This window comes from Cervus canadensis, chromosome 15 (assembly GCF_019320065.1).
Source record: "Cervus canadensis isolate Bull #8, Minnesota chromosome 15, ASM1932006v1, whole genome shotgun sequence".
NCBI classification, from domain to species: Eukaryota; Metazoa; Chordata; class Mammalia; order Artiodactyla; family Cervidae; genus Cervus; species Cervus canadensis.
In genome coordinates, this window is record NC_057400.1 from 29,241,176 (window position 1) to 29,262,249 (window position 21,074).

The 21,074-nt window shown below is 35.7% G+C and overlaps 1 long non-coding RNA gene across 1 annotated transcript in view; it reads left to right on the plus strand.

Moving 5' to 3' along the window:
* LOC122453867 overlaps positions 1 to 7,740 on the plus strand; it is a 207,507-nt gene extending 199,767 nt beyond the window's left edge. Inside the window, exon 4 of the long non-coding RNA XR_006273202.1 lies at positions 7,597 to 7,740. This is a non-coding gene — a long non-coding RNA (uncharacterized LOC122453867). The remainder of the gene's footprint in view (positions 1 to 7,596) is intronic.
* Positions 7,741 to 21,074: the final 13,334 nt, after the last annotated feature.

Here is a 21,074-nt window from a genome sequence, read left to right on the forward strand (position 1 = left end):
GCCCACCTGGCTGCTTCTGTCCATGTGGTTTTCCAGACCAGGATACTGGAGTGTGTTGCCAGGGGATCTTCCTGACCCAGGAGTCAAATCTGCATCTCCTGCATTGGCAGGCAGGTTCTTTACCACTGAGCCACCAGGAAAGCTCCCTCGGTGATTTTGTTGTTGTTGTTGTTATTGTTCAGTCACTAAGTTGTGTCCAACTCTTTGTGACCCCGTGGTCTGCAGCACACCAGGTTTCCTTGTCCTTCACTGTCTCCCAGAGTTTGCTCAGATTCATGTCCATTACGTCTGTGATGCCATCCAACCATTTCATCTTCTGTCACCCCCTTCTCCTCCTGCTCTCAATCTTTCCCAGCATGGGGGCCTTTTTCCAATGAGTCGGCTCTTCACATCAGGTGGCCAAAGTGTTGGAGCTTCAGCTTCAGCATCAATCCTTCCAGTGAATATTCAGGATTGATTTCTTTTCAAATTAACTGGATTGATCTCCTTTTGGTCCAAGGGTCTCTCATGAGTCTTCTCCAACACCACAGTTTAAAAGCATCAATTCTTCCATGCTCAGCCTTCGTTCTGGTTCAACTCTCACATCCATATATAACCACTGTACAAACCATAGCTTTAACTATATGGAAATTTGTCAGCAAAGTGTTATCCCTGCTTTTTCAATACATTGTCTAAGTTTGTCATAGCTTTTCTTCCAAGAAGCAAGCGTCTCTTAACTGCATGGCTGCAGTCAGCATCCTCAGTGATTTTGGAGCCCAAGAAAATAAAATCTGTCACTGTTTCCACACTGTTTTTACTCATTGATTATATGTCACCAGAAGTTTCTTTGTGCTTGCCGTCTTAAACCAACAATCTATGAGACAGCAAATTTTAAAATGTAGGACTAGTAGTTAAACAATTTAAACCTCTGTAATAATCACAAACAGCATGGGGCAAAGGAGGGCATCCAAGTGATCAGCTGCCAGAGTGGCTAAGATACAAGCATACTTCTCAGGGCCTTGGGATAGTCATTGACTCATATGCTTCAGGTGCTCTCAAGTCATTCCATTAATTCCAATAACTATACAGTTATTATTTTCTTAAAGTTGTAAACATATGTTATTACTGCCTCTAAAATTATGATCTCCTTGGAAAATTCTGTGACCGTCTAGATCAGGGATCAGCAAACTCTGTTAAAGGCCAGATAGTAAACATTTTAGGCTTGGCTGACCAGCAGGTCCTCAACTGCTGTTGGGGCATTTTGAAAGCAGTGACAGGTGATACATGAACAAATGAGCGTGGTGTTTCTGCTTTATTTATGGACACTGAAATTTAAATTCCATATAATTTTCAGGTGTTGTGAATTTTTGTTCTTATGATGCATTTTGAAATGTTTAAAATATAAATACTATTCTTGGCTTGGGGGTGGGGTACGGGAGCATACAAAAACAGGTGGCAAACCAGATTCGTTTACTGGCTGAAATTTGCCAGCCTCTACTCTATGTTATTCCCACTTCATGGGAAATAGATGGGGAAACAGTGGAAACAGTGTCAGACTTTATTTTTTTGGGCTTCAAAATTACTGAAGGTGATGATTGCAGACATGAAATTAAAAGACGCTTTCTCCTTGGAAGGAAAGTTATGACCAACCTAGATAGCATATTAAAAAGCAGAGACATTACTTTGCCAACAAAGGTCCGTCTGGTCAAGGCTATGGTTTTTCCAGCGGTCATGTATGGATGTGAGAGTTGGACTGTGAAGAAAGCTGAGTGCTGAAAAATTGATGCTTTTGAACTGTGGTGTTGGAGAAGACTCTTGAGAGTCCCTTGGACTGCAAGGAGATCCAACCAGTCCGTCCTGAAGGAGGTAAGTCCTGGGTGTTCATTGGAAGGACTGATGCTGAAGCTGAAACTCCAGTACTTTGGCCACCTCATGTGAAGAGTTGACTCATTGGAAAAGACCCTGATGCTGGGAGGGATTGGGGACAGGAGGAGAAGGGGACGACAAAGGATGAGATGGCTGGATGGCATCACCGACTCGATGGGCATGAGTTTGAGTAAACTCTGGGAGTTTGTGATGGACAGGGAGGCCTGGCGCGCTGCGATTCATGGGGTCGCAAAGAGTCGGACACGACTGAGCGACTGAACTGAACTGAACTGAACTCTATGTTAAAACTAAAGGTAGAGGAAATCAGCCATTGTATTACATTCTCAAACTCCTCCACTACCAATTCTTTCATGCTGTCCCAAAGTGCTTTGAGCTTATGCCTGATGACAAAAGATGTTCAACTTGTTACCAGAAGCTTCTGTGTGACCCCAATAATGTTGCTTCTTTTTCCCACTTCACAAATAGCTCACAAAAGTAAATAAAAGGAAATTTCAACACTGCCTGCTGTGAAACTAATTGTCTTTTGTTAAGATGATGTTCAGTTCAGTTGCTCAGTCACATCCGACTCTTTGCGACCCCATGGACTGCAGCACGCCAGGCTTCCCTGTCCATCACCAGCTCCTGGAGCCTATTCAACTCATGTCCATTGCTTCAGTGATGCCATCCAACCATCGCATCCTCTGTCGTCCCCTTCTCCTCCCACCTTCAATCTTTCCCAGCATCAGGGTCTTTTCCATTGAGTCGGTTCTTCGCATCAGGTGGCCAAAGTATTGGAGCTTCCACATCAGTCCTTCCAATGAATATTCAGGACTGATTCCCTTTAGGATGGACTGGTTGGATCTCCTTGCAGTCCAAGGGACTCTCAAGAGTCTTCTCCAACACCATAGTTCAAAAGTATCAATAATGGAAACAAAAGCTAGGAAACTTGGAAACCAGGCTGTAGTTGGTCCTTGTTGTTTAGTCACTAAGTCACATCTAGCTCCTTTGTGACCCCATGGACTATAGCCCACCAGGCTTCTCTGTGCAAGAGATTTTCCAGGCAAGAAAACTGGAGTAGGTTGCTGTTATCTTCTCCAGGGGATCTGATCTCCCTGACCCAGGGATTGAACCCGTGTCTCCTGCAGAGGCAGACGGATTCTTTACCACCAAACCACCAGAGATGCCCCTCCTAGTTGGTTCTGTGCTGTGTGCTAAGCTTAGTCACTCAGTCGTATCTGATGCTTTGTGACCCCATGGACTATAGTCCACCAGGCTTCTTTGTCCATGGGTTTCTCTAGGCAAGAATACTGGAGTAGGTATGCATTCCATTCTCCAGAGGATCTTCCCAACCCAAGGATTGAACCCAACACAGATCTCCTGTGTTGCAGGCAGATTCTTTACTGTCTGAGCCACCAGGGAAGCCCATGGTTGGTTCTACCACTGAAGTTTCTCAAACTTCTTAGGCTCCATTTTCTTTCCTGCTCCTCTGTAAGAAGTATTGAGAGGCTCCATTGTGGTAGTCAATATGAAATCACTGGCAAAGTAAAAAGTGTATAAAACATTGCCTTTGTGTTGATGGTTGTACTCTGTTGTTTACTCATACGTATGATTTCTTGCAGAATTTCCTATATATGATGATGTATTCCCCTTGAAGATTAGGTATAGATTAAAGATGGCTCATAAACTTTCACAGGCATTTTACCTTTATACTTTCACACTTTTAAGCTACTCTCATCTCCTTACTGTATAGATGTATCAAATTCATTACTAATAGTGCTGTGGAATTTTTAAATTATATCCCTCATATTCCTTCTTCTTTCTTTATGAGGGCAGAGACTTTGTTTCATCCCTGTTGTATCTTCAGTATCTAAAACAATATCTGGAATAGATTTGAGTCTCATAAATAATTTGAATGAATCAATGACAAAAATAATCCCATATGTCAATTTGCCTTTCATTATCAAAAGGAATCTAGAAAGCTCATTAAATACATTATAAACAAAATGTATTTAAATACAGAAAATATGTAAGTTTCCAAAGGAAATCTACTTTTGCAGTTTTAATAAAATGTAGATCTATCCACAGATCGTTTAGGGTCCATGAGCCCTAGTTTTTAAAATATGGAAGAATATTTAACTTGTATCAGCAGGCACACAATCCATAACTATGATTGTGAAATTACTTCAACAGGATTAAAAAAAAAATGCAAGCTTTATTCAGTCTTTAATAAGTCCTTCCTCTGCACTTTTAAGTTATAACAAAAAGAACAATGGATTTTTAAACTTAATTTTGGTTAAATTTCTTTTGGTTGCAATAAGAAAAACAGTTTGGCAAACTTATTTAAAAACGGCATTTGCCTGGTAAGATACTAAAGTATCATGCAATTGACAGGTGGGATGAAAAGGAACAAGGGTAGCTCTGGGGATTTCATCTTTCCCTAGAGTAGAGCACTTGATGAGGGCTCCCACTCACACGTCCAAATTTCAGGCTACTAAAATAGAAATTCAGCTTGGATCACTGATGCATGCCTGAAAAGGTCAGCCAAAGTCAGAGAGTAGAATCATGCAGTAGAGCTGTCAGTACTGAGAGCCACTGTTTAGTGCCAGGGTGAGTTGAGAAGCTACATCATGAGATGTATAGTCTTATTAATCTGACTTCAGATGGTACATTCATTTTATATCTATTAATGTCTCAAAATGCAATACTGAAAGCTGCAGGACATCTTTGTCCACTGACAATTAGATAAATTTACAATTATGAATTTTAATGTGCCAAATCACCTACTGCCATATTAATTAATGGCTTAATATCTCATGATACAGCAAATTTAATGCAGTGGCAATATAGCATAGAGACAAGAGTATAGACCTTTGAGCTAGACTTGCATGACTTCATATCCAGCTCTACCACTTTATTGGCAATGAAAATTTGGACAAATTAATCTCTGACCCTCATTTTTGCTGTCTATAAAGAGGAAGTTTATCAGTGAGCTTTCGCTGCAGTACAAACCACCACAAAAATCTCACTGGCATGCCACAATAAGCATTTAGTTCTTGCTCAGAAATCTGTGGGTAAGAGGAGTAGGTCTGATCCAGACTGGATTCAACCAGATGTGGGTTCAAGTGGAAGATGCATCTGGGTCTGTGCCTCATGTCTCATCTTCCTTGGACCTGTAGCTACCTGAAACATTTTTTCCTCAGAGACAAAGGCAAGATAGCAAGGAAGAAACCAAGTTGCTAAAGCATACATATTTCAAGGCTCTGCTTGTGTGTTTTCTGCTGCTACCCCATTTGGTCAAAGCAAGGCATGTGGCCAGTTCCAAACTCAAAGAGCAGAGAAGTATATATGCACCTCCCATGGTCATGTGGTGGGGAAAGGGAGGAGTAATCCAGGTTACCACAGGGGGTTGATATTAGTATCTAGCTAGTACAGATGTTTTAAGTTTAATAATATACTGTAAGAACTTAGAATAATACCTGGCACACAGTAAATGCTAAATAAATACTTGTTACTATTAGGCATACTCTTCAGCAGAAACTTACACAGAAGTTGAGTATTCTGTATCTGTGACATAAAGTGGTTATTTGACAACTGTGTAACTTCATTTGAGTTAAACATACATACTTAAATTTAAGTAAAAACTAGTTTCTGTTTTTTAATTGTAGGTTAGATAAACAAGATTATATGTCTTTGAGACCAGCCAGTCAACTTCTGGGATAGTCAGAGTGATTACTGCCTCAGTTATTTAACTGTTAGTAAAATCGTGGAACTACTAAAGATTGAGTTCTGCCCTCTCATTTTAGAGATAATGTGTTGGGTCAAGAATGGTGAGATGTCTAAATCAAAGAGAAAAATGTAGATAGATGGAAGATGGATGGTTTAGTGATAAACAGATAAGTAGTTAAATAGAAAATGGGAATGCAAGGAAGCACGTAGATTTCTAGAATTCTGTTGAGCTCAGGTGTTGTTTCCTGTAGTTTTATCTAAATGCTGTTTATCATATTTTTTTCTTTCAATGAACTATACAAGAAGAAATCATTTTAAGAATCTTTCAAAATAATTTTTTCAACTTTTCCTTCAATTGAGAAGAATATTATTATTATAGAATAGGATTTATTTAGAATGTTAAGAATAAAAACTAATCTTTACAGAAGATTACTTACCCTTTCATCTAATATTTTTGAGTACTTATCTGTTAGCCACTGGGCATACAGTAGGAAAAAAAAAGTTGGCCTTGTAAGCTTACATTACTTAAAGGAGACAGGCAATAAAGAAATAAATATATATTATATTCCGCAATTCTTTACCTGCAATTCTGAAATCCAAAAGCTCTGAAACAAAGTTTTGCAACTCATATAGTGATAAAACCTGACCTAGTATTAACTTGTTTAGTAGTAAAACTGGTAAGAAATATTTGTCTTTTTATAAATATCACTTAGAAAGAATATATGTTTTCTTTTTAAAGATATTGACATTTTATTTGAGTGCTCAGAGACGGAAGACAGAGTGCGTAATTATAGTATGTTTACCATATTACCTATAAAAACTCAATACTTAATTCCAAGACTGACCTGGTCCCTTAGGGATTATGTTGAGTTGTATAATATCTAGAAAGTACTCTGCCTGGAACTGAAGCATGTATGGGTATAGAAAATGAGGGTCAGTAGGGAGAGGGGTGAGTGATGTAGGGTGGGGAAGTTGTTTAGCTAGTAATAAAAGAAGACCTCTCTGGGTGGTGACGTTTGAGTAAATTCTTGAAACATGTGGTGTTACTGTCAGAGAAAAGAACATTTCAGTCATTGGGAACAGGTATGTGGCTATGTGGAGAAGTGGTCCAGTCTGAGGAAGGACCGAGGTCAAAGACCTAAACTGAAAGTGTGCTTAGCATATTTAAGGAAGAACAAGATCAACTAGGCTGTAGGACACCCAGCAAGGGGAAGTGTATTAGGATAGGTATCAGAGAGCACCCAATCATTTAAGGCAATGTAATCCTTTGGATTTTATCATGGATGCTCTAGGATATCTTTGAAGGATTTTGACTAAGAGTGTCTAAAATCAGTTTTCTTTTTAAAAATATTGGTCTGTTGCTCTGTAGATAATAAAGTTACCTCTCTTTTGCTCTGTGGATAATAGATTGTTATAGTACCAAAGATGAGAAAAAATAAATGATCATAACTAGATGAAACTGAGAAATTAAATGGTAACTGGTCATTTTAAACCAAATAATCTTGATCATACTTTAATTTTAAAATACCTTAGATGTCCACTGAGTACATGCTGTACTTGAATTAATAACCTAAATGTTATTTAACTACGATGATTTTTCTTTCTAGATTTTTCTCTCATTATTAGGGCTGAGAAATTTAGCTTGGTCATGACAATAATACTATTCCCAATCTTCTTCCCTCTTCTAGAGAGTTTTATGTTCTGCCTACTGGGAGACAACTAGAGGAAAGAGCCCTAAACTTGAAATGATAATAATTGGTTTCTTGTGTTGGCCCTGCCACCAGTTGATTGTAAAAATGGTTGAGCTGTTTAACCTGTCTGGATTTCAGTTGCCTATCCTGAAAGATATGGGGATTGAATCATCTCATATAGCTCTTCTTACCTGGAGTTATATATTTAGCAAATCCTGTGTGTAAGACTAAAACTCCTCATTAAGAATCTCAAAATATTCTTAAATATAAATCTAAAGAAATGTAGAATAACTGGCTATCTGTTCAAAATTTATGCTTATTTCCTTTTTAACAGGACTAGGGAAATAAATACCAGAAGACAAGAACACAGAATATTTTCCTTCATCAATCCATAGAAGCATAATCCTCCTCTAATTTCATCAAACACAAAGGAATGAGTACCTTGACAGATGGCCACAGAGAATGTCAACAATTTTTTGGAGGCAAGTAATCAAATATATGTGCTATGAGTTTTATATTATTAAGTATATAGAAACAAATATAATTGTTTTAGAAAAAATAAAAAGTACTTTTAATACTTTTTTATCATAGCTATTTCTCCCGTCCTGTTTTTTCCCCTGAGCACTATTTCATGTCAAAAATTATTGTAAGCTGCTTTTACCCTAACCTGGAGTACTATATAGTATATGCTACTGCTAAGTCACTTCAGTTGTGTCCGACTCTGTGCGACCCCATCCCTGGGATTCTCCAGGCAAGAACACTGGAGTGGGTTGCCATTTCCTTCTCCAATGAATGAAAGTGAAAAGTGAAAGTGAAGTCACTCAGTCGTGTCTGACTCTTCAGCGACCCCATGGACTGCAGCCTACCAGGCTCCTCCATCCATGGGATTTTCCAGGCAAGAGTACTGGAGTGGGGTGCCATTGCCTTCTCCATATAGTATATAGGACTCATTATATCCCTAAATACAAAAAAAAAATTAAATAATAACAATTAAGTACCCATGTTTGAAAACAGGGCTCTTTACATCTATCTTAGACACATATATAACAACAAATACTAAAAAGTTCATGAAGTTAGAATTATTTTCTATTTATTTTATAAGTATCTATACCGTATAGAGAGCTTCCCTGGTAGCTCAGAGGGTAAAGTGTCTGCCAGCAATGCGGGAGACCCGGGTTTGATCCCGACCCAGGTCGAGAAGATCCCTTGGAGAAGGAAATGGCAACCCACTCCAGTACTCTTGCCTGGAAAATCCCACGGACTGAGGAGCCTGGTAGGCTATAGTCCATGGGGTCGCAAAGAGTCGGACATGACTGAGCCACTTCACTTTCATTTTATACCATGTATAATTTTTTTTTAATTTCAGCATTTCCTGCTTATTTTAAACAACTGTTCTAAAGTGCTCTAAAATCTTAGGATGTCATCCCTTTACATCCCTTTTGTTGTTCAGTCACTCAGTCGTGTCTGACTCTTTGTGACCCCGTGGACTGCAGCACACCAGGCTTCCCTCTCCTTCACCATCTCCCAGAGCTTGCTCAAACTCATGTCCATTGAGTCTGTGATGCCATCTAGCCATCTTGTCCTCTGTCATCCCCTTCTCCTCCTGCCTTCAATCTTTCCTAGCATCAGGGTCTTTTCTAATGTGTTGGCTCTTCACATCAGGTAACCAAGGTATTGGAGCTTCAGCTTCAGCATCAGTCCTTCCAATGAATATTCAGAGTTGATTTCCTTTAGGATGGACTGATTTGATCTCCTTGCAATCCAAGCGACTCTCAAGAGTCCTCTCCAACACCACAGTTCAAAAGCATCAATTCTTCGGCATTCAGCCTTTTTTATCATCCAACTCTAACATCCATACATGACTACTAGAAAAATCACAGCTTTGACTATACGGACCTTTGTTGGCGAGGTAATGTCTCTGCTTTTTAAAACACTGGCTAGGTTTGTCATAGCTTTTCTTCCAAGGAGTAAGCATGTTTTAATTTTATAGCTACAGTCACCATCTGCAGTGATTTTACATACCTAGCAGCTTTATATTTTGTGGGAATCGTCCATCACAAGATCCCATTGAACTTTTCATTACTTTCACAACAGCTCTTATTGCTCCTGCAAAAATAGCAGACCAAGAATTGTAGACCACAGTTCCATCTTCAAAACTGAAATTAATTGCATTACCCTCTAAAGGGGATTTGCTTGGAAAGAAATTGACTGCATTATAAAGAAAAAAATAATAAATATTAGGAATCTGTCCTCTCTACTTTCATGAAAAATAAAGGATTAAGTAAATAATATGAAATGAAATAAAGGTAAATTCATAAAAACTTGAGTAGAATGCAGTAAAATTGAATTTCTCCAAGCATTTTATAGAAACAAAGAAACTGTAGAGATGTTCAGAATTTTTAATTTAGTGTTAATTCAACTCATAGGCCTAAGGTCATCCAGCAAATGAGTTTGCTTTTTAAGTTGAACATAAAGGACTGCTTTCTAAGTGAAGGAGACCATAAATGTTTAAAAAGCTCAGTGTAGGGCTTCTGAGCTTTCTTTCAGTAACTAGAGTCAAAATTAATTTTTGCTTTTCTGCTGGGGAAAATTTCATCTAATTACATTCAAATTATTCTGCAACTTTTTGGATAGCAAATCCTGATCACCAAAGAAAAGAAAAAGCAGCTGTGTTGCCCTTTCCTCATAGTTATAAGAATAGCATTATTATGCAGTCACTAGGCTTTATAGAACCATAAGTGATTATCCGCTGGTTGCCTTCTGGCAGAGAGACACCTAAACCTTTCTGAACTGCTGATAATGTATGCCTTCTCTTTTTAAGGATCTTCAAAGAAATAGATTTCATTGCTTCCTTCAGTAAACCAATATAACAGCTGTCAGGAGTTAGGGAGATATTTCTTTACCCTTTTATTCAGCGACTGTTTCTAAAAATTCTTTTCTCAGAATTACATTCTAATCATGATGTAAATCTTCTCTTAATTTGGTACATACAATTCACCTATTTAAGAAAATATTTCAAATTGACCCATTGCTCAATTAATGAAAATAATTCCCATAAACAGTGCTTCTGTATAAGCAACCTGTTGTTGAATTTCTTTCTCTGATAGTTCCTTTTTTAACTTTCCCACATGTCATATTTTATTTTGCTGTTCAGTTATTCTTTAATCACAGCATCATATCTTGTGTCTTATAGCATTAATTTATATTTCTTCCACATTATATTAAAAACCAGCTCTTTTTTCTCTTTGAATTGCATTCTATTTATGACCATGTCATTAATAAGCCACAGACATTTATAATTTTAATCAAAAGTGCTGACTCATTTCACATATTTTAAGGTTTATTTACAAATTATGTTTTATAAAAATTTAGTAGTTAGAAAGGCAATTAGAACGTAGTGGGTATCACGTATAAGCTTGCTATTCAAGAACACAAATTCATAGAACAGATTGACTAACCACAACTGTGCCACCCCCACTGGCTGTATTAACTTGGGCAGATTATTGATTGTCCCTCAATTTGTACATCTTTAAATTTGATAATTATAATTATAAGGGTTAAATGGGACGGATAATGTAAGTAAATAGCTTAGCTGCCTAACACATTATACAATTCAATAAGTAGGTGATGCAGTTTTTCCACTTTTTGCAAAATGAATGTAAACAGGTTTCCTTGTAGTCATAAGCTGAACTCTTGCAAAAGCAATAATGAATTTATTCATTATACTCATGACAAATTTCTTTTGCATCATGTTTGCAGTACTGATAATAAATTTTATTTACATTGGAGTTTCCAAATGAGCAATTTTAAAGTTTATTTTTAAACATGTAAAATATAGTTTATCCAAAAATAATCATTAAAAAATATTTTTTAAAAAATTGTTGTTAACCTTTTAGCCTCACGAAAACTATGTATATTCCAAATTTTTTAAGAAAATTTACTTGAATATTCATGGAATCACTGCCTGCCCTAAAATTTTGACTTCATATCAACCACTGTTATTTGGAGAAATATCCCATGTGCAAGGCAGAGTGATTTGACGAATTTTCTCATTTGTATTAAACATCTTTTATATATACATTGATCAAGTATTTATTTAATCTGAGAAACTGACTTGATATTTCACTGGAAAGATAAAAGTGAATAGGTACTTTGTTCTCTGTTAACGTTTCTGTAAGAGATACCACAAACTGGGTGGTTTAAATTAACAAAAATGTACTATCTCGCAGTCCTTGACACTATAAATCTGAAGTCAAATTGTCCACAGGGGCATGCTGTTTTGATGCCATTGGGGAGAATCTGCTCTACGCCTTTTTCTTAGCTTCTGGAGATGGTGATGTTCCTTGGCATTTACTGGTTTATAGACTCATCATTCCAATCTCTGCCTCCCTCATCACATGGTTTTCTCTCTGTGTGTCTGTGTCTCTTCTCTTATTGTAAGGACACAATCATGTTGGATTCAGCATGACTTGATCTTAATTTGATTATAATTGCTAAGACACTATTTCCGAAATAAGGTCACATTCATAGATGTTGAGTATTAAGATTTGAATGTATCTTTCCGGGGAACACAATTCAACAGTAACACTGTCTTTTTATGTACATATATATTCTGGGCGTCCCATGTGGTTCAGTGGTAAAGAATCTGCCTGCCAATGAAGGCGACACAGGTTCAGTCCCTGGGTTGGGAAGATCCTCTAGAGAAGGAAATGGCAACCTATTCCAGTATTCTTGCCTGGAGAATCATGGACAGGGGAACTTGGTGGTCTACAATCCATAGGGTTGCAAAAGAATCAAACATGACTTAGCAACTGAACAACAACAACATGTGGTATACAGATCATAAGTACATTTTTATCATGTCCTTTTTATATTCATTTCCCATGTATTTAGATAATTTTCATACATTTTTCATGTAATAAAACTTATTCAGGGTGTGTACTCTTATTTCAGCCCTTCAATAAAAGGATTTTATATATGTTTTCTTCTCTTTGAGCTTCTGAAAGGAAGGAAGGTAAAACATGAAATCCTATTATAGGGTCCTTGTATTTTTCCATTCTTGCGTGAAGCTCATAAAGTTTCCAAAACATACTTTTCTTGCAGGTAAAACCTGCTCAAATTACTCTTTGCATGTAATAGGCACTGAATAATGTTTATGAATTAAATGAAGAAAGTTGTAATTATGCCCTTGCTTATAGACAGCATCCAGAAGGATTGCTATTGCAAGGTAGCCAAAACGAGCTCAGTTATACACCATTCATGTTAAATATTTTCGTTGAATTTGGTATAAAAGATAAACATAGGTACTGGAGAGTTTGCAGTGCATAAAAGTGAGATATGTTCTGTATTTCCCAGAACTTAATCCTTAAGAACTCAAGGCTTTGGTTTTTATTTTTATCTAATTTTCTAAAAGAAAGTTGAAACTTTGTGGAGAAAAAAAAGCAAAATACATGGTTAAATGACCAGTTGACTGTTTATTTCAGGAACAGGATCTGATTTTCCAAACACTGGATCAAATTAGTAAGGTGGTGGTTCTTCACACATACCCTGGGAAAGTTTTTTAAAAACCTAGATGTTTTGGTCCTATTCTGCCGATTACTAGTTGCATGACTTTGAGCATTATTTAGTCCACTGAATCAAATTCTCTATAAGTGGAGTTGATACAAGAGTAGTAGATTTTTCCAGACAAGGAAAGACAAGTATCATATTATATCCTCTATCTGTGAAATCTAAGAAAATTATACAAAGGAATTTATTTACAAATAGAAATAGACTCACAGACTTAGGAAACAAGCTTATGGTTATCAAATGGGAAAGAAGGGGAGGGATAAATCAGGGATTTAGATTTAACATATACCCAGTACTATATACAAAACAGATAAATAAGGACCTATCATACAGCACAGGAAATTGCATTTAATACCTTCTAATAACTTACAATGGAAAAAGTCTGAAAAAGAATAAAGAATATATGAATGTGTATAACTGAATCGCTTTGCTGTACACCTGAGACATTGTGAGTCAAGTATACTTCAATAAATAGTGGACTTTTGGGTGAGAATGTACCTCACAAAAATTGGGAACAAAATATTTACTTAGAGATGTGCTGATCTAATTATACAGGGAAAACTTGGAACTGAAAATTAGGGGATTTGAAATTTTAAAAAGGCAAATAGAACTAAAGACTTTGTAGTATGAAGAAGATCAGTAACAGTAAAAATCCTCTACCTCTGGCAAAAAAAAAACAAAACAAAAAACCTGGTGGAAATTTAAGGAAATTATATTTTGCCCTCAATTGTCAGTATTCAGAGGCCAAGGATACATCTGAAACTGGAATGGACTGATTTCTTAGGTTGGAGGATTTAACATCAGTGGAGTATTCCCAGTAAGACTGAATTACCGTTTGCTGGGACTATGACAGTAGTACTTATGGTGGTGATCAGGGCGAGGATAGGTGAGACTTACGGAATTCTTATGGATTGGGAACCTCTATGATCCTTTCCAATTCTGATATACTATATTTGTAAATAGCAGTGTTTTCTTTGCACTTACTTATTCTTCTGTATGTTTTGGACACTTTTATGTGCCAGACATTATACTGGAAGATAAAATTTATGGATATGAGGAAAAATAGAATATACTATATTTGATAATCACTACTTTGTCAACAAAGGTCCATCTAATCAAGGCTATGATTTTTCCAGTAGTCATGTATGGATGTGAGAGTTGGACTATAAAAAAGGCTGAGTGCAGAATTGATGCTTTTGAACTGTGGTGTTGGAGAAGACTCTTGAGAGTCCCTTGGACTGCAAGGCAATCCAACCAGTCCATCCTAAAGATCAGTCCTGGGTGTTCATTGGAAGGACTGATGTTGAAGCTGAAACTCCAGCACTTTGGCCACCTGATGCGAAGAGCTGACTCATTTGAAAAGACCCTGATGCTGGGAAAGATTGAGGGCGAGAGAAGAAGGGGACGACAGAAGATGAGATGGCTGGATGGCATCACCAACTCAATGGACATGAGTTTGGGTAAACTCCAGGAGTTGGTGATGGACAGGGAGGCCTGGCGTGCTGCAGTTCATGGGGTCGCAAAGAGTCGGACACGACTGAGTGACTGAAATGAAATGAATGAACAATATAGTGGAGGCAATTAAATGACATAATTCTATTTCATTTATATACATGTCCTTTTACCATTTAGGAGCTAACTGAAATGTATGAAATAGGAATTTCCATGTAATTAAATGTTCAGAAAGACATTGTGGTTATTAGAAAGAATGTCATTTTTTTAAGAACTGAAATATAGTTGATTTACAATATTATATTAGTTTCAGATATATAGCGTAGTAAGTCAGTGTTTTTACATATATACTCCATTAAAAGCTGTTACAAGATAATGACTGTAATTTGCTGTGCTAAATACTATATCCTTGTTCCTTATCTAAATATTTTGTACATAGTAGTTTCTCTGTCTTAATCCCCTACCCCTATTCTTTCCCCCTACTTTTCCCTCTCCCTATTGGAAATCACTAGTTTATTTTCTATATCTGTGAGTCTGTTTCTGTTTTGCTATATACATTTATTTGTTTTATCTTTTAACTTACACATATGATTTCATATAGTATTTGTCTTTCTCAGTCTGATATATTTTATGAAGTATACTATTCTCTAGATCCATCCATGTTGCTGCAAATGGCAGAATTTTATTCTTTCTTATGGCTGACATAGTCCATTGTATAGGTGACCACATCTTATTAATTTGTCTGTTGATGGACATGTGGATTGCTTCCATATGTGGCTATTGTAAATACATCTGTTTTGAACATTGAGGTGCATGTATATTTTCAAATTTGTGGGATTTTTTTTTCCAGATATATACCCAGGAGTGGAATTGCTGGATCATATGATAGTTCTATTTTTAGTTTTTTAAGGAACCTACATATTGTTTTCCATAGTGGCTGCAGCAATGCCAGTTTCTACCGACAGTGTACAAGGGTTTCCTTTACTCCACATGCTTGTCAACATTTACTAATTGTAGACTTTTTGATGACAGCTGTTCTGACAGTTGTGAGGTGATATCTCTTTGTTTGGATTTGTATTTCTCTAATAATTGGCCATATTATGCATCTTTTCATGCACCTGTTAACCATGTGAATATCTTTCTTACACAAATGTCTATTCCAGTCTTTATCCCAGTTTTTGATTGGGTGACATTTTTGATACTGCGTTTTATGAGCTGTTTATTTATTTTGGATATTAACTCCCTTGTCAGTCATCTCTTTGGCAAGTATTTTCTCCCATTCTTTAGATTGTCTTTTCATTTTGTATGTAGTTTCCTTTGTGCTGCAAAAGCTTTTAAATTTAATAAGGTCCCATTTGTTTATTTTTGCTTTTATTTCTTTTGCCTTAGGAGACAGAAACAAGAGAAATATTGCTACGGTTTATGTCAGAGTATCCTGCTTATGTTCTTCTAGGAATTTCATGGTTTTAGGTCTTAACATTTATATCTTTAATTCACTTAAGTTTCTTTTTGTATATGGTGTGAAGAAGTGTTCTAATCTCATTCTTTTACATGTAGCTCTCCAGTTTTCCCACCACCACTTACTGAAGAGACAGTCTTTTTCTCCATTGTATATTCTTGCCTCTTTTGTCATAGATTAATTGACCATAGGTTTGTGGGTTTATTTCTGGGGTCTTAATTCAGTTCCATTGTTTTATGTCCGTTTTGTGTCAGTATCATGCTGTTTTGATTATTGTAGATTAGTATAGTCTGAAGCTATACTATACTTACTATAGTAAGTATAGTCTGAAGCCTGAAAAGATGATAATTCCAGCTTTGCTCTCCTTTCTGAAGATTGTTTTGGCAATTTGGAGTTTTTTATGGTTCCATATGAGTTTTAGGATGATTTGATCTAGTTCTATGAAAAATGTCTTGGATATTTTGATAGGGATTGCATTAAATCTGTAGATTGCTTTGGGTAGTTATGGCCACTTTAATAATATTCTTCCAATCCAAGAGTACAGGATATCTTTCCATTTCTTTATATCTTACTCAGTTTCCTTCATCAGTGCTTTATAGTTTTCAGTCTATAGGTCTTTCACTTTCTTGGTTAAATTTATTCCTAGGTGTTCTTTTTGATGCAGTTTTAAACAGGAATTTTTTTAGTTTTCTCTTTCTGATGGTTCATTATTAGTGTATAGAAAGCAAATTTCCGTATATTGTATACCCTTCAACTTTGCTGAATTTATTTATTCTAATATTTTTTTAGTGGAGACTTTAGGGTTTTCTATATATAGATAGTATCATGTCATCTTCAAATAGTAATGGTTTTACTTCTTCTCATCCAATTTGGATGCCTTTTTTTTTTTTCCCTTGTCTGCTTGCTGTGGCTAGGACTTCCGACACTGTTAAAGTGGCAAAAGTGGGCATCCTTGTCTTATTCCTAAATTTGGAAGAAAGGCTTTCAAGTTTTCATCATTGAGTATGATTTTAGCTGTGCATATGTCATAGATGGTCTTTATTACGTTGAGATATGTTCCCTCTGTACCCTCTTTCATATGAGTTTTTAATAATGAATGGATGTTGAATTTTGTCAAATACTTTTTCTGTGTCTGTTGAGACGATCATGAGGTTTTTATCCTTCTTTTGTTAACGTGATGTGTCACATTGACTGATTTGTGAATACTGAACCATCCATGTGTCCCTGAAATAATCTAACTTGATCATGCTGCAGATCCTTTTTATATATCACTGGATTCAGTTTGCCAACATTTTGCTGAAGATTCTTGTATCTGCATTAGTGTCTTTATCTGGTTTTGGTTATCAGGGTAATGGTGGTCTCATAGAATGAATTTGGGAGTATTTCATCTTCTTCAGTCTTTTGGAATAGTTTGAGAAGGATAGTTATTAACTTTTCTAGATGCTTATTAGAATTCCCTTTGAAGCTGTCCAGTCCTAGACTTCTGTTTGCTGGGAATTTTTTTTAATTAAAAATTCAATTTGACTTCTAATGATCAACCTGTTCAAATTATCTGTTCCTATTGCTTTAGTCTTGGCAGATTGTATGTTTCTAGAAATTTGTCCATATCTTCTAGGTTGTCCAATTTATTGGAAAAAGTGTCATCCTGATCCAGGATCTTTGAGGAAAAACTTCTTACACTCTCTACAATATGCAATTTGCTGTATCTCAAATTACTCTACTAATGGGTCAGACTCAGATCCTTACATTAATTACTGTCATTGTCCCTTGTCTGCATGCTTGTTTACTGAGCATGCAACTGATCAAGTTGCCTTTGATGCAGCTGTTGCTTGTTAATAGCTAAAATATTGGAGAGAGAGACCAGTTTCCTGGAAGAAAAACTGCTGAAGACAGAGAATGGATCCATAACAGAGAAGACTGAGTGTGATGGGCCTTGAAAGGCAGAACTTGATTGATTTCAGAGCCCCAGAATGAAAGAGGAGAAAGACAAAACTCTCTAGTTATGACTTTAAAGAGCCAAAATGAAAATGCAGTTATCATTTTCTGCTGTGTATTTCAAAAACAATTTAAGGATTAAAAAAAAAAGTTCATAAGTAAAATGGTGCTATGTTTATTTAGTAAACTTCCATATGTCTAGTTTTACTGCATTTTACTAAGACACTCTCCTTTTTTTTTTGTTTAAATGTTTTTAACACCATAATAGTATTCAACATATAATGTCAGTGAATGAGGAGAAGGACCACAGAAATAAATACACTGGTTCAAATAGTCAGCATTTTACTGGTGGGGTTCTCCAGAAGTAATGTGTTTCTATTAGGTTTTGCTTTTGAATTATAAAAGCAATATATACTCATGATTTTTAAGATAAGAAATATAGAGCATGGAAAAGTGTGAAATAAAAAGTAAAATTTGAAACCATCCTGTTTCTACTTCCCACAAGTAACTTCTGTTAGCTTTTTAAAATGTCATTTCAGAAATCTATTCACATACAAGTGCATGTATGCACATACATGTGACACGGATATGCATGCAAACACATGCATATACTTTTCTATACCTTTTTCTTTACATAAAGACAGCAAATTCTTTGTTCTTTGCTAGTGGCCTTTCTGCTATTTGTCTCTTACTGATTTCTAAGAGCTCTTTGTATGCTAATAAAATATGTATATTTTATGCATTTCAATTGTTTAAATTGAACATTAATTTGTCATTTAATTTTGTTCTTCAACTTAATTTATGGTAGTCTCACACTGAAATTTTTTATTTTGTTTTAGTCAGATTATCATTGTTTTCTATTACAGCTTCTGGAATTTATGTCCAAGATTATGAAATATGCAACATCATTTTATCTTTCCCACCTTTATGGCTTAATTTTTTATAACAGCAGTTTTAATTTCACAACAAAACTAAGAGGAAGGTACAGAGATTTTCCATAGATTTCCTGACCCCAAACATTCATGGCCTCCCATTGTCAGTATCCCAAAACAGGGTATATTTGTTGCAATTGATGCACCTATTGACACATCATTATCAACTAGAGTCTACAGTTTACATTAGGGTTCACTCTTGGTATTGTATAGTCTACAGATTTGAAAAAATGTATAATGCCATGTGTTCACCATCCATAGTATCACACATAATATTTCACTGCCTTAAAAATCTTCTATGCTCTGTCTATCCACCACCCCCCCAATTATTTTATAAATTTTTTGTGTTTAAGTCTTTAAATCACCTGAAATTTTGCTTATGTTCCTGCAGCTTTGATTGAAGCAACCATTTCTTAAAATGACCCCCTTATCATATATCAAAATCTTTATATATATCGTAGTATATTTCAGGATTCTCATTATACATTTTCTGTTTGTCTGTTTCTTCTCTAGAACTAAACTCTTTGGCTGCTATACCTTTACAGTGTTTTTAACATCTGGAATGATGATGCCTTTTTTACTTCTTTTTCTTCAAAATATTTCAAGATAATGACATGCTATTAGCCATATGAGCTTTGGTATCATCTTTCAATTCTCAAAATAAAAAAATTATTACTGGTATTTTAATCAGAATCATATTAAAATAGTATATTAATTTAGGAGAATCAGCAGTCTTCAAATATTGACTATATCTATTCTGAAAACAAATTACATGTCTTTCAGATATCTGGATTTGTTTGAGTTATTTACTTTTCTTCTGTTTTTCTTATTAAATGGATTTATTTCTAATTTTTTTATACTGTGCTTCGCTTATAAGGAGAGTCATTGATTCTCTACACTTATTATATATAACTAGTTACCTTACTAGATTCTTTTTTTTCCCTTAGTTTTCCATTGATTTTCTTTAGTTTTTCAAGTATACAGCATGTCATCATGAAAATTAGGATATAATTGTCTCCTCTTTTTATTTTCCTGAGTATATTGAGATACAGTTGACATAAAACATTATGCAAGTTAAAAGTTATAAGGTGTGATGATTTGATGTAGGTATATACTGTGAATGATTACCATAATGTTAGTTAACACATCCATCACCTCAGATAGCTACTCTGTGTGTGTGTGTGTTTGTGTGTGTGGTGAGACCTTGTAAAATCTGTTCTCTTAGCTTGTAAGATCTTGTATGATCTGTAACTTTCAGGTGTACATTATAGTACACTATGCTGTGCAATAGCTCCCTAGAGCTTATTCATCTTAAAACTGGAAATTTGTACCATTTCCCCAGTCTCATCTCCCCCCACCCCAGCAACCCCAATCTACTCTGTTTCTGAGTACAGTTTTGTTTTGTTTTGTTTTTGTCTTGAGTCCATGTGTAAATGATTCCATTGTATAATGCTGATGGGGTCGATCCATGTTGTCACAAATGGCAGACTTTCCTTCATTTTTACAAACAAGTACTATTCCATTTATTTTTATATGTATCATATTTTGTATATCCATTCACTCATTGGCAGATAGTTAGGTTACTTGCATGTATTGACTATTGTAAATAATGCTGCAGTGAACATGGGGATATAAATATCTCTTTGAGATACCAGTTTCATTATCTTCAGCTATATACCCAGAAGTGGGGTTGCTGGATCATACACTAGTTCTGCTTTTAATTTTTTGAGTAACCACTATACTGTTTTCCATGGTGGCTGTACCAATCTACATTTCTTTCAACAGTGCACAGGGGTTCCCTCTTTTTCAGTCCTTGCCAGCAGTTGTTTATCTCTTGGTCTTTCTTATAATAGCCATTCTACCAGGTGTAGAATGATATCTCATGGTTTTTCTTTGTATTTCCCCAATGATTAATGATGTTAAGCACCTTTTTATGGAACTGTTAGTCATTTGTATATCTTCTTTGAAAAAAAAATCTGTTCAATTCCTTTGCCCATTTTTAAAAGTTGAGTTGTTTGGGGGCTTTTTTGCTATTGAGTAGAATGAGTTTCTTGCATGCTTTGCATATTAACCCTTTATCAGATAAATGATGTATGTTTTTTTCTGATTCTATATGTTGCCTTTTCATTTTGTGGATCTTTTTTTTATACTGTGTAGATGGTTGCTTAATGCAGTCCCACTAATTTATTTTTGCTTTTGTTTCTGATATCACATACAAAACAAATCATTTGCAAGACCAATATCAAAGAGCTTTTTCCTTAAGTTTTCTTCTAGGAGTTTAGTGGTTTCAAGTCTCACATTAAGCATTTAATCCAATTAAGATTAGTTATTGTGAGTGGTGTAAGATAGAGGTCCATTTTCATTCTTTTGCAAGTGTACATTAAGATCCTGTATCCTGTGCATACGAGGAAAGTTTCATCCCTTCTTTTCCAATTGGACAGCTTTCATTTCTTTTTCCTGCCTGAT